The sequence below is a fragment of the Pinus tabuliformis genome, chromosome 3_2, assembly GCF_031772625.1.
Source record: "Pinus tabuliformis cultivar Carrire ecotype Pingquan chromosome 3_2, CPIR1, whole genome shotgun sequence".
Lineage (NCBI taxonomy): Eukaryota > Viridiplantae > Streptophyta > Pinopsida > Pinales > Pinaceae > Pinus > Pinus tabuliformis.
In genome coordinates, this window is record NC_142302.1 from 624,891,797 (window position 1) to 624,909,584 (window position 17,788).

The following is a 17,788-nucleotide window of genomic DNA, read 5'->3' on the forward strand; positions in this document are numbered from 1 at the left end:
TTTATGGGCCCCGTTGGGGTGAGTTGGACAACCAAATTCTCGGGGTCGCAACTTGGTCATATTATCTCCGTTTGACGTGCATGATAACCCATAGGAAAGATCTCTCTGAGGACTACGACAGAAAAGACGATTTTTAGTAAATTATATCGCAAGCGGTAGATTTCCAAAAAAACGTCGTTTAGGGCCTCAAAACAGCTCCAGAAGTTTAGGACCCGAATAACTACTAAAAATAGTAAATTGTGCTACAATTAAGGAAGCTAAAAAAACTGAAAGAAGCAATGGTGGCGGTCCAAGTGGAATTGGCGGGTGGCTACCAATGTCCACCTGAATCACTACATCACTAGCTTTGTTGATCCATATCTTGACATGGCCTTTCTTGCTACTCTTGAAATGGTTGCACATTTACCTCCTCGATCACTGGCCACACATGTAGAACCATGATGATTTTCTAGACTCTACAAATCACATGCCTCAGTCTAATGGTGTGAAGGTTATTCACTCTACCTAGCATTCCAACTTTTATTTTTGCTTCATAGGTTTGGGAGGCTCTTTACACTTGACAACCTCCTCGTCATTTCTCTCCCTCAACAACTTCATCTCCTTTGTCAGACTTCAATCCCACTTTTGTGGGGCCTCTTATCCTTGTTTTCCAGTCTTAGCTCCTCCACCACCTTCGTTATCAGTAGGTTGTGGTTGATCCTCGAGCCTTTCTTCTTCAATGGGTGTTCTCACATAATGCATACCTTTGGTACATTGGAGATCCCTATCAACACAAGCTTCTCTTCATCATCTCTCCATGTTGCACTATGCTTCTTACCTCCAATTAGTAATCATCTATTGCGCTCACCTCACCTTGCTCTAATACTAACTGTTAAGATCAAAAAACACTGAGAGAAGGGGTGGTTTCTAAAGACGTTGTTGCTTGGGATCCCATTGGTCACCAAGACAAATTTACTTGGAGTTTTTCCGCCTTTAAATACATTATATTCCACATGAATACCACAAGAAAAACAATGGGTTCTCATAAACCTGGAGCTTGAAAACCATTGGTAACTTGATTGAGTCAAGTTTACCCGAACCACCCTAACACACCAAGGTGAGATTTTGCACACTCTATTAGTCATGGTTGTCTAGTTGTTTCATCATGCTTCTTCATGGATTTCATCTAGTGAGTTTTTGTTTATGTTCCCTAGATCTCCTCTCTCGTGATCTTTGTAAATCTATCTCCCCCTAGGTTTTCACCTTTACATGCCCACTCTTTTGTGTTCTTTGATTTTCCTATCTTTCGCTGTTAGTTGCTTTGGTCCTTCTTAGCACATGCTGCAAGGATGGCTCTGTGTACCCTCTTTACAGTCAAGTCTACATTCACCCAATCAAAGAACGAGATAAATGATATTCGTTCCTCCTCGCAAGCCATGAAAATTTGGTTGGCTAATTTAGAAGTATGCCTAGGAAATATGATGGACATCCTAGTCCAAAGCAAAGAATTCATCAGACAAATTCAAGATGAGATCGATGCAATATGTACCTAGCTCTTGGAATTCAGCAATGGATGACATCAAGGTTTCGTGCATTGTCAATCTTCTAGTAATTTTAGCTCCTATCCAACAAATACAGTGAACGACACCCTCCAAAACCTCAATGCAATCATTCTAAAAGGCTTTTTTGTACATCCTAAGTTTACTAGTTATTCTCCTCATACAAATCCCTAGTTAATATTTTGCTTTTGTAATTTTGTGCTTGAAGTTTTCCTTCAACTCTATATTACAAGAATATTTGTATATTTTTTTAGTCTTCTAATTCCATATAAGCTAGATAAAATTATAGAGTTTATGATTTAGGAGTGGCCCTTTCAAATCTCTATTTCATACTTTTATATCTTTTAAGTGCATCTTTGCTAAATCAATATGTATCCCTTAATTCATATATATATAGTGTGTGTGTGTGTGGGTGGGCTTAATGGTTAAGAGCATGTGTTTTCTCCTAAGAGGTCACAGGTTCAAAACTAGAGGGGGTAGAGTATGTATGCCTTCGTAGATTTAGTAGTCAAATTGTTACGCGGAGGTAGGTCTCTTGTCCCACGAACAAAAAGATCTTATACACCAATTTGATATCTGACCATGACCTTAAAATTGAATATATATATATGAATTAGTAAGTTAATGTTATATTTAATTAAAAATATTTTCTTAGAAAAAATTAAAATTCAAAGTATTTTAAAAATTACCTTTTATTATTTAAAATATAATATTTATGAAAAAAAAATCAGTTTTCAATTATTCTTCAAAGTAAGAGATCTTATTAGAAGTGTCCTTTTGGGTACCTGTTTCTCTTAAAATACGATTAATGTTGACTATGGCATCAATGTCGATATACTAAAAAATTTATAGAGTCATTTTCGTGTATTTGATTATAATAATTTTTTTTGAATGCGTCGATATTTTCGTGTATTTGATTATAATATTTTTTTGAATGATTATCGATATTTTTAAGAGATAAGTAGACAAAGATAAGCTGACTTTATATATAAATAAATAAAGACTTTTGTATAGGCATATTTTTTTAACTAGTAGGTGGTTTAAGGGTTAGTTTAACTTGTTGGATGATATAATTTTTATTTGTTTTATGAAAGTGTGAGTATATTTGATTATTAAAATTATTGGTTATTATTAAGTAGAGTTGGTTCTTTACATATAGAATGTTTTATAGTTTGTAAGAGGTTGTTGAGGTTTAGTTGGCTCGGGAGATTCTTTATAATTAGTTAGTTTCTTAAATTGGTGTGTGGTTGGGACATTTACTCAACTGAGAAATTGCATGTCCAAGATAGTTTTTCTATCTTGATACATAACTTAATGTATTTATATTTGTATTATTACTTTTTATTTTTATTTTTTTTACTAGAGGAATTAGTCACTGGATTGGTCTCATACTCACGTGACACGTGGTTGACTATGAACAATGCCACTATAACTATAGGTTAACCACATCACCCCCAACATGCGACCCATGGGTAAATCAGAGGGATTTGAACCTTGAATGTCATGGTACATAACACTTCATTATCATGATGGTTGTTAATTGAGTCGCCCCCTACGGGCTTGTATTATTACATTGTTAATATAGATCACTCGACCCATTTTTGTGTGTGTAATAAAATCTGCTCTTCATAACTTAACATGGTATCAGTGCAGGTTTGGGCTTGACTCCCTCATAGGAGGGCTCAGGATATGTAAGGAGAGTAGAGTAGTGCGTTTTGTATCCTTGGTTTCTCTATGAAGGGAACTAATCTACTATGTTTGTAGTTGGTTTTTCCATTGCTTAATGAGGAGATTGAAACAATTAATATTTTTTAGATCTGCTTAGGAAAGGGTCAATTGGTGGAATGGTCATAAGGTCAATATGTGGGCTCAACACCTAGGCAACCTATGAATATTTTAATGTTTTCCATAACCCGAGTGCTTCCAATTTTTTGAAGAGCAGAAGAAGTGCAGACATTTGTGGATCATTGTCCAAGGTTGTATGAGACATATTGTGTTGTTGGTTAAATAAAACGAATATTGTGCTTTATCTCTCCACTAGTGTGCAAAGAAACAAGGGAGAAGATACCAAAACAAGGGAGAAAGCGTGTAGAAGGAATTTCATTGCTTACAACCATGGATTATCTAGAATTAGATGCAATTAGGCAAAGAAGAATGCAAGAGATAATGGCACAATGAAGTCTTGGCAACCAACAAAGTGTCGAGCAACAACAAGCACAAGAGGAACAAAAGAGGGAAGCAAATGAAAAGAGACAAATGACGTTAAGCCAAATTCTCTCTTCTCAAGTTGGAGAGTGAATTGCCAAGATTACTTTAGTGAAACCTTATAAGACCATCTTAGTCAAGAATTACATAGACATGTCTATGAATAAAGGGATGTGATGGTGAATGGGCTAAGTAATGCTCTATCAATGATGTGTAAGGAGTTTGAATTAGAGTGAAGGGATTTGATTGAGGATTCCTTAAGGAAATGAGTTCTACCTATGTGTTTTACTCCCTGAACTATTTGTCAAGTTGTGCATTATAAGTCTTGATTGGCATTGCAAAGAATGCAAGATTGAGATGGATAAATCCTATATCCATACTACTTTTCTAAACAATTGGTGAATATAGCAGGTGGCACCCATGTATCTTGATAAATAGAATTAGATCCATAGGATGGCCAATTACTCAGTCTTCATGGTCGAATTGATGTTAGGCCCTAGAGTACAATAGGTTCCAAGTCGATCTAAGTTATCGGTGTTACTTGGTTTCCAATTGGTACATGATGAAAATTATTTAGGTGAAGAGAGGAGCATGATTTTTTTTTTAGGTGGAAGCGAGTTGCATTATTCTCGCTTGAAAACCAAGTGTTGATTGCAGGTTGAATTATTTGAGTGGAATGACAACATTACAACAGGGAGGACAAAGAGGTCTTCGACACAATAAATATTTCTTTGGAGCTTGGTCCAAGGAAGCATAGGACATTGTCTATGGAAATGTTATGGTAGTAAAGGACATTGGTTCTCGCAACAACCATTAAAATTGGATGATGTGGACAAACTATGCTAAAATTGTGTGAGGTGTTGAATAATAATAAACCCATGACCATATTGTAATGTGATCCACATGTTATATTTATAACAAGTCTATAGTGTCATGTTTAAGTTCATGTAATGCTCCATGAAAATGTTTGAGTTTACACTTGGTATCTCCATGAGATGGAGTGTGTTGTACCCATATCTATGTTACATGAAGAGGGCATATTGTTGTAAGACCTAGAGAGGCATGCATACCCCTTTATCATATGTCCATGACAATGACTTGATAGTTTGCCTGTTTTATTTCAATAGCCTCTGTAAGGGGGAGTCCTTTAACAATTGGTGGAGTGGGCAATGTGTTAGTTGGATGTTTTATGAGTGGACCATATTTTTTGTTGTAGACTCTAGGAGGTGAAGTTTTATATGCAGGAGGAGTTCATCAAAAAGTTGAATGTACCATGTACATGTGGGAGCATTCTAGAATATCAATGATTGTAACAATTAGGGTCACATGCATTCTAATGGAAGGTTGTTTCTTTATATGTGTCGAGATGTAGGGGAGTAGACATTATTGCACACATAAAATGGTGTTTAGCGCTATACATTAACAATATAAAAGCATAAATATAAATACATCAAGTTATATCTCAAGATAAACATACTATCTTGGATACACAATCCTTTAGTTGAACAAATATCTCAACCATGCACCAATCTAGGAAACTAACTAGTTGGAGAGAATCTCTCACATCCAACTAGGTCTCAACAACCTCCTAAATAATAGGAACAAACTCCTTCTAGTAGAGACTAGAACTCTACCTAATAATGACTAATAATCTCAATAATTAAATACAATCACATACACATAAGACAAATAGGAGTTAAATACTCCAACATAACTAGTTGTTGCCAATTTTGATAGGCATATATCTAGTTCCATCAAAGTAGCTGTCTAGTTCAAGTCGCTTTATATGCAGACTACTTCATGCCAATAAGTTTACTAGAAATACCATTCACAAACGTGGAGAAACATTTCTTAAATTTCCTTATAATTTAAAAAAAAAAAAAATACTATCCAATTAACTATTCCATTTATAATTTAAAAAAAATCAACATAAACAAGATAAAATTATTCCCCATATAAAATTTTGAAATAATATTAAATTATTAAAATATAGATAATAATATATTTATTCATAAATATTGATAAACCCTTTTGCATGGGCACAAACATAATTGAAAGCAAATGATTGATTTAATTATTAAATCAAGAATTCAATGAATATCAAAAGTAAAGTAAGGAAAAGAAAACGTGTACTCTCATTTAGAACAAGAGAGCAACTTAAAGTAACAATATTCATCTATCCTCTTATTGACAACATATGTAACCACCAATGAGTGATCAAAAAATTGAAAATACTCGGTGTTCAAGAAATATGTGAACTTTTAAACATGCAGATGATTAAATGGGATTTAAGAAAAACAACAACAACAACATAGTGTTGTAGTTGTAATAGTTGAAGTAGTTAAATGGGATTTAGAAAAAACAACAACAACATAGTGTTGCAGTTGTAATAGTTGAAGTAGTTGATAAACTTTTGCTGAAGAAAAATATGTTTTGCATCTTGGTATGGTATCTATTAGATAAGAGGGTGTCACTTTGCAAGTTGTAAAATATTTGAATAATATAAAGTATATGATAGAATATGTTATTCACAAAAGATATAAAAAATTAGAGCAAAAATTTATGTATTTATTTTTAAATTTAATATACGAATGAATTTTAACCTAGAAACAAAATTGTAGGTTTGATTTTGTATTTATTTTTAAATTTAATATACGAATGAATTTTAACCTAGAAACAACTTAAATAAATAAATAAAATTGTAGGTTTGATTTTGTTTTTTATAAAATTTTAAAAATAATTAAATAAATAATAAATTTATGGCGTAGGTGAGTAAAGAGATGAAAATAATATTTTATTTGTTTTAAATTTACGATTATATTTTTAATTTATGTTGATAGACTTAAATAATAATAATGATGCTTTTTTATGGGTATAAATGTAGATTTAATAGGGTCTCAAAGGTACCGCCCGCCACCCTATAATGCACATTAAGCATTTAAGGAGGGAGAGTATGGTCTGCTCTTGCATGCATGCGTATGTAGTCTTCCAGTCGACGGTGATTTTTATTAAACAACTTTGATGAAGGTTGAGGCATATTGTGGTGAATGGAGATGCATCGAGCGAAGGTCCTCGGCCTCCTGGTTTAGCTTTTTTGCTAAAATTGATTATGTAAGAATCATTATGTTGTGGTTTGTGGATGGTTTTGAAGGTCTGAGAAGTGGTCGTGCAAGTTTGCATAAGCAAGGGTTAAATGCGTTAGGCTCCATGGAAGTCTAGTATTGTGCTCGACCACTAGGAGATTGTTATCCAGAAGGATTGTCAAGGGCATCTAGCTTCATATTCGGTGCAAATTATTAGGCTCTTTATCTGTTTTACTTGGTCCCCTTCTTTTGGCGATTCGTTGTGTCTAGGTTTGGAATTTTAGGGTTTAAAACTTTGTGTTCCATATTTCAATTATGGTCTCTAGCATTAGTTTGAGGTTTGTTGTCAATTTGTTATTGGGCATTGGTTTGTCTTTCCTATATAAGGCTTGAGCTAGGGAATGTGAATCTAGTTCGAAGTGAATTATGGGGGATTTATAGGGCTAGGTTTGTTCCCTGGTTGGATAAACTTTGGTTAGGAAATCTTATTGTGCGACCACGTACTTTTGGGTTTCGAGGTAATTTGGTCTTTACATTGTTGCTCCTAGGTTCAATAGTCAAGGGTGAAAGGGTTCTGGGGGAGGAAGTTGTATCTTCTGTCTCAATTATCTTCTGTATCTTTTGTAGATTTTGGGGCAAACGTCTAATGCTTTTGTGATGATATAGCTTGTTGGTTCCCTGGTCTTGTTGGTGGTGGGTCTTGTCCATTCTCTTATTTTTTTGTAGGCAAAGGTACTCATAGCAATTACGGGAAGTGCGCTCCCATCTCAATTACGTCGCTGAGACAGAGGATGAGGAGTAGGTGGGGAGATGGTGGCCAAGTCCAACAAGGACATCAAGGTGCTAGGCTTTTTGCTCATAACTCTACTACCACAGATTTCAATGTTGTTTCACCGGACACTCGTAGGGAAATTTGTAAGCTTGAGATCCAAGCGGGGGTGGAAAGAAAATCCCTCTCAGATTTGGAGCTATTGGAGGATATGTTATCTTGGGTTCCTAACCCTGGGCATACCAGGGCCAAGAAGAAGCAAATCTTAAACTCAGTAGCTCTTCATTGGCAAATGAAGGCCCTATTAGGCTTGGTCCTGAAGGATAAGCTAGTGGGGAAGTACAATATTTTTGCCTCTATGGAGGACATCAAGAGAATGCTTAAGAATACGTGGTTTTGCTTGGACAGAAATCACTCCCGCTTGGCACATGTAGAAAGCAATATTGCATGTGAATTGGATGGGGGGGACCTGATGGATCCTTTAGGTTCTAGTTCGAGGGATCCAACAAATATTTCTTCCTGAGATAATGATCAATGAGCTTCGTTGGTTGGTGGTGCAATACGAAGGTTTTTGTGAAGCTTTGTGGGTCATTGTGCAAGGTGCTTGGTATTTCTTTTGGTCTCCTCGTCATATGTTGGTCTATGTGGTGGTTTTTGGCCCATTCGACAGGGCGATTGTCATCTCTTTCGGTTCCCTTGATGTATGGACAATGGTTGGTCACAACATTGTATTCTTGGACTAGTTATCTTGTGAAAGGGCCATGACATTTTGTAAGGTTATATGTTTGATTTTTGGATAGAACCTCTACAGTTTGAAAGTCATTGACATCATTTGTATTCAGAAAATATGGTTGTGTTGTACTATGAAACAATCCCCCCATTTATATATAGTAATAGCTAATGTTAGACATATAAATGGGGACCCTTTTTAAAAAAATTTAGTCTTTAAAAAATAAATCCTAACTCTAAGAAATTGCCTTGAAAACTCTTAGAACGACCCAAGTTTTGGATCCTCATCGCAAATCGCATTTTTTTCCATGTGATGATCATAAACACCTTAAAGAAATTGCGATATGCGATCAAACCTCCAGCTGCAAGATACTGATAAAACCCCTTAAAAAATCGCAATCGCTTTTCGCAAAAGTTGCAAGTAAATAAGTCTCGCTACTATGTCATCCTCCAACGATTTACGAAATGTGATATTGCGATAATCGTATTTATGAGTAGGTAAAGCTATATAACATTGTTTTAAAAATTGCGATGCGTGAATAAAGCAACAAGCGTGGGAAGTAACTGAGTTTTAATATAATAATGAACGGTTTGACAGGGTAATTGGTGTTTAGCGGCCTGAGGAGAGGTAATGATTTTCCAAGTTATGGCTAGTTAACCCTAAGTATCTCATTTGAAATCCTCCCACAATTCAAAGTCTTTTCACAAAGCTTTCAACCTTAATTGCCCAATATTCTCTGCGCTAATATATCTCGTCCATTTCAGGCAAGCTACAAAAGACATGTTATTGCGGAAGGTAATGCAGAAATAGAAAAAGTAGAGCATTACAGAAGTTCGAGTTAACAGAAATGTCTCTTATATTCTCTAATACGGTCTACAGTGTTGATGGGGGAGCAACAGCTTGAGAGGTCATATACAATAGGCTTGAGGACGAGCGTCCCAAGATTACTATCACAAAAGCAATAGTTGACTCAATAAGACCTTTGGGGCTCCAATTCAAGGATGTTGCCTGTTCATTCCTTCATATAATAGGAGCGAGACCAAAAATCCTCTCATACACTGATATGATTAGGTGGGTGGTGGAAAACCTCACCATTAAAGATAGGCAATTCAGGAACTCGAGAATGGAACTCATGGGGTCATTCAGAGTGAAAGACCTAAAGAAAATGTACCATATACCTGACCCTCAAGATATATATGATAAAACATATGTGGCCAACTTCGCAAAGAAGAACGAAGAACCCCTCAAGATGATTCAGGGCTGGAGAGTACTAGAGAACAAGTTCAAATTTGATAAAACGGGTATGTATCTTGTAGCCTCTCTAGCAAACCCCTACAACTATGTAGCTATTATGTTATGTAGACTATATGGGTTACCTAATAATGCTAAGTTTTCCATAGAATGGATTCCTTAGATTGATGCTTGTGTTAATTCCCACATTATGAATTGGGCTACCATCCTATCTGATAACATAGCCACCGTCATCACTGAATATCGACAAAAGAGATCCTCCTCTCCAAAGAACCTTCCTCCATTCTATTTTTGTGCCTACATTATGGATTCCATTTGTTTCTACACTAAATTTCCAATCATGGGTTGGAAATGGACTTTGCAGGACCCCTACCCTATCCATCTCAGCCATAAACAAATTTGGGAATCTCATTATATACCCCATTTCTATAAAATATGCCATGTTGTTATTTTGCCATTGCATCAATTAATTTTCAATAAGAAAGCCCCCAGGTTTTCCCAAGAAGCCGCTACAGACCTTTTGGCTATCAGCAAATGTTTTGTTGAAGAATGGTTCACCTACATTAGGGTTTTTGGTAGCATAGCAGGCCCACATGTCCTCCCTTTGTGTGTCTCTGATAAATTGTTAGCAAGAGAAATAGCCCATTAGACCGTGGGAAAAGGCTTGACCAAAGTTCTGAAAGAAAGCAAGAAATTATTATGGCCATCTTTTCCTATTAGGTGCGGTTCCTTTTCATTAGAAAATTTTAATCATGCGATAAAGGAGTCAGTAAGCTTGGAAAGTCTCAGGCTCCATACTTTGCCCAAAAGGCAATTTGATCCAAACAAGATAGCCTATAACATCACCACCGCAATAAAGATCACGCCTTATAACCATGAGGCTAATAATTTTGAAGACCTTTTATAGTTAGCCCAATCCTTCGAACAATCATTCGAATGGACGAGGACAAATATGAGTCCTTGAGCTTTTGAGAGCTTTTAGGAGTTCAGAAACAAAAGGCTCGAGGTAATCCCACTACATTTATTGAAAATCGAGGACAAGCCTACCCCTAGTGTGACTGTCAACAACGAGGGACCTAATTCTCGCACAGGGGCTCATGCAGATACAGGGAAAGCACTGAATATAGAGAAAACCCAAGACATCGAGACTACTGCAGAATCCAGCAGGAAATCTGCCAAAAAGCAAGGTATCAGTAACCCACCCAAAGATATTGGTTCAGATATCAAAAGCAGTAGTTTGGAGTAAGAGTGGGATCAATTAAATAAGAAACTACAAGACACTCCAAAGATAACAGATGCCCAAGAAACTATGGAGTATCAAACTCCTTTGCATGTTCAAAAGAATAACAGTCTGAACCGATGGATGAGCAAGCGACGATGTGTTAGCATACTGAAATCATCCCCACTCTGCCCACATCGGAAATTTTCTTGAAGGTGACTGAAATCCCTCCTCTTGACGTGTTCTACAACCCTCTACACAAGGCTGTAGTAAGGAGACAGAGGAAAAGGAGAAGGATAGAAAGACTTGAACTCCCACCTAGGAATAAGCCAATGGGCATAGTTTGGAAGGAGATCCCTTCTAACCCAGCTGAAAACTTGACTAGATTGTCACAATTTACAAGAGCATACGCAACTACTACCATGGACAAAGCTACTGAAATATTTGTTTTGTTGAAGGAAAAAGAAGAAAAGATTGCATAACTCGAGTAGTAGCTCGAAACAAAGAGGGCAAGTGTGAACAGGCAGGTTGCTGAGTAGCTAGCCCAATTGCAACAGAGCATGGAGGTGCTGAAAATAAGCCACGAAGCAGACATATCGGCAAAAAACATGCAACTCCAAGACTTGCAGCAAGCCATGGAAAGATATAAGGATGTTCCTACTGTCGAGGAATTCATCAAAGAGGCGTTAGAGCTTAATTCTCTCTTATTAAAACAGCAAGAACAATTTTGCAAAAAGATGTCACATATCGCTCCTTATCTGATCACTAGTGACCAGCTAACAGATAAAGTGATTGACCAGAGAACTGAGTTTACTGATCTGAACACAAGAATCTCAGAGTTCATCGAATGGCAAGAAACAGAAGAGGGGAGGAAAGCCAATCTGCCTGAGATCGAGGAGACACACAAGGACATTCTTTTCATGGATTGGGACGCAAGGATCAAACAAGCCAAACTAGCAGTGGAAAGAGTGGCTGGGGTGTCAAAGAATATAGTAAAGGTGGTAAACCATACTTTGTTTTCCACCAACTTGGTGAAAGAAGGCAACCTGAAAGAACTGCCTAATCTTAATGACTTGCATAACAGATGGAAGGAAAGAGCGGAAACTCAAAAGGAAGCAATCGAAAAATTAGCAAAGACTAATTGGGAGTCATATTGGCAATACCTCGTCATGCCACACAATAAAATCATGACCCTTAACTTCTCTCTCCATTCAACTAAGCGGATGCTTCCACCTCTCATAGATACAATTTTCGCAGGACAGGTAAGAACACAATTTGGGGAACCTCCTCAAGTCAAACTGATGGTCGATATATGCGATTTGAAGGACAAGCTGGTAGACAACAAATCATCATCATAGCCTATACTCATCAAGCCACTGTTTATTTTTAGAGTTTGTTAATTAGTTAGGAGGAAGGTTGTTTGAAACCTCCTCAAATTTTTGTATAATCTATTTTTGAACATTAGTTAAAATAATATTTGTACCCTTCTCATGCATTTAGAGAAGGATCCAAAATTTTATCAAAAACATTTGCAAATAATGCACTATTGTAAGTTTGTGAATGCTTTGGTGAAATTATGGAACATGATCGCTTCTTTTAAATATCAGACTACTTTCCTTTGTTGATGCACTTTTGTATACTTGGAAGATAATTTGATTTAAAGAAAGGAGTTGATCTATGTCATTACTCAAATGAGTAGAACTTCACATATATGGTACTTCTATCTTATATGATTAGCCGTGTTTCTGTTTAATTAGTGACAACACTTTATTTTCATGAATTATATATGAGATATGTTTGTTTGTTTGTTTTATTCTTCTTTTTTTTCTTTTTTGTTGTTAAAGCATTAATTGCACTATTTAGTCAAAGAAATTATCTTTGCATGTTATCATCTTTGTTTTATGCGTGATTGATCTTTGTTATCACATGTCAACCAGATATCTTTGTAGATCGCATATTATACAGAAATACCCAGGTTTATATTAGATTAAGTTAGTTAGAGATTTGCATGATAGAATAGGTCATTCAAGTTATCATTATTCTATTGCAATCACTCGTAAACCACCCACTCTCATTTTAAAACCCATACTGGGAAATTGGTCCCATTATCCCCAGTCGGAGCCACCACTTTAAATGGAAAAGGAGTTGTCTTAAGGTTTGGACTGGGTGGTTATCCCCCATGTTGGAGCAGCAGAAATTTGAGGCTTCAACATTTTGGCGCTAGAAGGAGGGCCTCCGACTATGAATGGCATATAAATCTAAAGATCAATCGAAAAATATTCATAAGAGTCAAAACCCCTCCGCCACTTCTACACCTTCTAGATCTCGTTCAAAATCTCTAGATCAGAAATCTGAAGTTGTAGAAACATCTCCCTCATCTCTTGAAGTAGTAAGACAACCACCTTCTCCAGATTACACTCCTGAGTCTCCCGAAGTCCATTATTTGATACAAAAATTGGAACAAATATCCATTTCTGCCGAGAAACCAGAGAGGCCCGAAGCTTCTAAAGAAAGTGTTACTTCCTTATTACGAGAAACTGTGTATTAACTAGATTGAAAAGTGAAAAGCTTGGAGTAACTCCTTTTGAGTTTCCCATCCCTCCACGACATAGGAAAGTTATTACATCAAGATCTGAATCGGATACTAGTGAGATCACATCACCCTTCCATCCATTTCTACTCAATCCACTGCTTCCCAACTATCCACTTCTCCAACTAGTACTGCTACTAGTAGTACTAGCCCAGTAGTAAGTTCTTCGCCATCTATAACTACTTCTGGACCGACCTTCCCATCTTTTCAGTCTCCAACTCAAGCTATGGCCAATCAACCTGCTCAACCTTGGACAAATCCTGGTGTTGTTCTGGTTGCTAATCCAAATGCTCTCCTAGAAAACCCAGAAAAATGGTTACCTAAGTACAATCCTGATGATGGTCTTCCAGCTGAAGAACATCTAAATAACTTTATGTTAGCCATGAATCTTAATGGAGTTGCACATGAAGATGTTGTGATCAGACTATTTCCTTATACTTTCCAAGGATTTGTTGGGTCTTGGTATTTTTCCCTTCCAGCAGGTTCAATAAGAGACTGGGATACTTTTCAAGAAGTATTTCTTGCAAAATTTGGTGATGACAGGACCATTGCATCCTTAATCAATGATCTTTCTAACTTAAAAGCAAATTCAGATGAAAGGATCAAAGACTTCAACTCCAGATTTAACAAGTTACTAAACAAAATCCCAGTTGCCTCAAAACTTGCAGTAGATGTACAAATAGAATGGTACATATCCTCTCTTCCTTATAATATTGTAATTTTTGTAGATAGAGCCAATAAGGATACCCTTGTAGAAAAATGAAAGAAGCCTTGTCTGTAGAAAGAAGAATTATTGCTTTAGAAAAGAGATTACAAACAAGCGAAAGGAAGTCAAAGAAAGTCACATTTAAGGATGATTCAAAAAAGAAAACTGCAAAGGACCCTTTCGATCTTGAAGGCCTTCCAAAAGTGTAAAAAACCATGTCCAATGAAATGGTCGAAATCAAGAAGTAGGTTGCAGAATCCTCTACTCCCAAGAAACCTTTTTGCTCATTTAAACAAAACCCTTCTTCTGCATCGCAACCACTGAATATTATTTCAAACGCTGAATCTGATCCAGAAACAGAAGAAGACTCATCAGCAGAAGAGAAGGCCAAAACAGAAGAAGAATTTGAATTAAATGGAATATAAGATTTCATTCTTCCAATTGAAGAAGAAGCATAAGCTATGCTAGTAAAAACAAGAAGTAAAAAATCTCCTGATATGTTTATCATAAATCAGAAATAGAAAACTGCTAATCCTGTAAAGGAGAAAACAGTAAGTAAGAAGTCTAAGACTAGTCAAATTGATCTTATTTCACTAGATCCTCCAAATTATTTCAAAACATTGGTAATCTCAGATACAGTGGAATATAACATAGTCGAAGATATGAAAAAGACAAGAGCAAACATTTCTTTACACGAAAGCAGTTCCTGTATCCCCTCTACCATCAGCTGTAGTTACTCAAGCTACTTACAATATGGGAAAACCTCCCTCATCTTCAAACAAAGTAAATTTGACAGATTTAGTCCTAATAGGTAATAGGTCTATCTCTCATACACCTCCATTTCTTCTTACTTATGAGATTTTCAACAGAAATTTCCATTTGTTGATTCAAGCGCCTCTTCGAATATCATGCCAAGGACCGTGCGCACCAAATTGAATATTTCACCCCAAAAATCTGCAGTACACATAGTTCAATTAGAGAGGACAAAAGTAGAGGTACTTGGAGAAATAGCATCAGTTTCAATTAGGCTTTCCTCTAATCCAAAAGTTTCACAGATAATTGATATTCTAGTGGCTGATATCCCTAAATTTTATGGTTTAATTCTAAGTAGGGATTGGTCTAAAAAGTTGCATGGATACTTCGCAACTGATTGGTCTCACATGTGGCTTCCACACAACGGTAAACCAAACCAAATTAGAGTAGACCGAGAAAAGTTCATGAAATACACAGTCACTGATCTTGAGGGAAGCAATGAACCTGTTGCCTTCACCAATAATATCATTGGTAATTACTCAACTGAGTCATTTTTAGGATCTTTTAGTCCCCCTTTCCGAATGATGTTGTAGTGTCTCAAATAGAGAATTTTTCACAAACAGATGCTTCAAAGTGTGTAAATATAGTAGATAAAATTTTAGATAATTCATTATTTTGGACTCTTTATTTTGATGGTTCCAAATCTGAAGATGGTGCAGGTGCAGGATGTATTTTAATCAACCCACAAGGAGAAAAAACCATGTTAGCCTGCAGACTTGAATTTCAATGCACCAACAATACTGCAGAATATGAAGCATTGATTCAAGGGTTGTATAAATCCATTGGCCTTAATGTCAAATATTTGCAAGTATATGGGGATTCTGAAATAATTGTTAAATAGGTAAGAAATACAATTCATTATGTGTCTGGGCACCTTAAACATTATCAATCTCTTGCCCATAATCTTTCTTCTCATTTCATTACTTTTAACATTTCTTCAGTTCCCAGGTTGCAAAACGCAAGTGCTGATTTACTTGCTAATGTGGCATCCAAGCTTATACCTTCTAAAGAATTTAGTCCAGATAGATTTTCAATAGAGTTAGTTTTTAGGCCGTCCATTCCCGATAATGTGACAAATTGGAGAGTGTTTAATAATGATGAGGATATAATTGATTTCCTTGCATCAAAAGGGTCTTATGAGGAACAGACCATAGATGAACATGAGCATGATCTGCGAAGCAACCATAAACAAGATCAAAATCCAATTCCGAAGTGTGTAGTTAAGATGGAAGATCTCTATGATTTAAAGGATAGATTTAAGAAGACTACCAACTCCAAAACTCAGAGTTCTACTCTAAGATTTGAAGTGGTAAACCTATGATCAACTGAAAAACCTGAAATGTCAACCTAGGTCTTGGTTTATCATCTGAAGAAAGGATATCATTCATTAAGTTGTTAAAAATGTATAAAGGTGTCTTTGTCTGGGATATTTAGATCTTAAGACATATGATACCTCTGTAATTCAACATACCATACCAATGACTTCGAATGAAAAGCCAGTACAACAGAAGCTTAGGAAAATTCACCCAAACCTTGAAAGTCAAATCAAATCTAAATTGAAAAAACTCCTCAAAGACAATAGTATTTCCTATTATACACTCAAAATGGTTATCAAATATGGCCCCTATGAGGAAAAAGAACAATGATATTAGGGTTTGTATTGATTTTAGAAATCTAAATAGAGCTTGTCAAAAGGATAAATTTCCTCTGCCTACTATGGAGCAAATATCACAATCAGTTGCAAGTTTCGAATTAATGTCTTTTCTAGATGGATTTTCAGTATACAATCAAATTCTTGTACATCCAGATGATAGATTAAAGACAACATTCAGGACCAAGTGGGGAACATACGCTTATCAGAAGATGCCTTTCAGACTCATAAATGCAGGTGCTACATTTCAACGTGCTATGGATATTGCTTTCAAAGGTATGATTAATAAATCAATTGTTATTTACCTAGATGACATCACAGTCTATTCTAAGGATAGAAACAATCATTTAAATGACCTGAAGCATATTTTTGAAAGATGCAAGAAATATGGCATTTCCTTAAATCCAAAAAAATCTTATTTTGCTTTACCAGAAGGCAAACTCCTTGGATTTATAGTGTCCAAGAAAGGGATTTACATCGATCCTGATAGAGTCCAAGAGATTGAAAAAATTCCTCTCCTGCATAACAAAAAGACCATGCAATAGTTCTTAGGCCAAATTAATTTTGTAAAAAGATTTATTCCAGATTTTTCACAGATTGTCCTACCCATGAAAGAGAATCATTCCATTATCAATGCTCCTTCTTTAACAACCCCTTAGTTTCTCAAACCTTTTGTGTTGTACACTTTTTCATCCGATACATCATATGTAGTGGTTTTAACACAACTGAATGATCAAAATATTGAGGCACCATCTCTTTTTTCAGTTCTAAATTGCAAGGTGCCAAGTTAAATTATTCAGTTGTTGAGAAACAAGCTTTTGCTGTTTTTAAAACCTTGAAACATTTCAGACCTTTTCTTCTTAAAACCCATACAAAAATAATAGTACCTTACCTTGCAGTAAGGCAATTATTGATTCAAAGAGAAGTAGGGGAGAAAAGAGCCAATTGGGTTATTGTGCTTCAAGAGTATGATGTAGAAATCCGGCTAGCTAAAATTGTTAAGGGCCAAGGTTTTTGCAGGAAGTTAAATGCGCAATCATAATATGTTGATTTGAAGTTTTATTTGAAGAATGGATATGCCCCTATGCATCTCAATTATAAAACAAAGCGTGCTTTAAGGTTGAAATCAAATCAATATGAATTAATCAATGATGTATTGTTTAGAAAAAAATATGATTCGGTATTGTTAAGATGCCTAGAAAAACCTAAAGCTGAAAAGGTCATGCAGGAATT

General features: G+C 35.9%; 1 pseudogene; it reads left to right on the plus strand.

Moving 5' to 3' along the window:
* Positions 1 to 3,653: 3,653 nt before the first annotated feature.
* On the plus strand, positions 3,654 to 3,920 carry LOC149182180 (uncharacterized; annotated as a pseudogene).
* Positions 3,921 to 17,788: the final 13,868 nt, after the last annotated feature.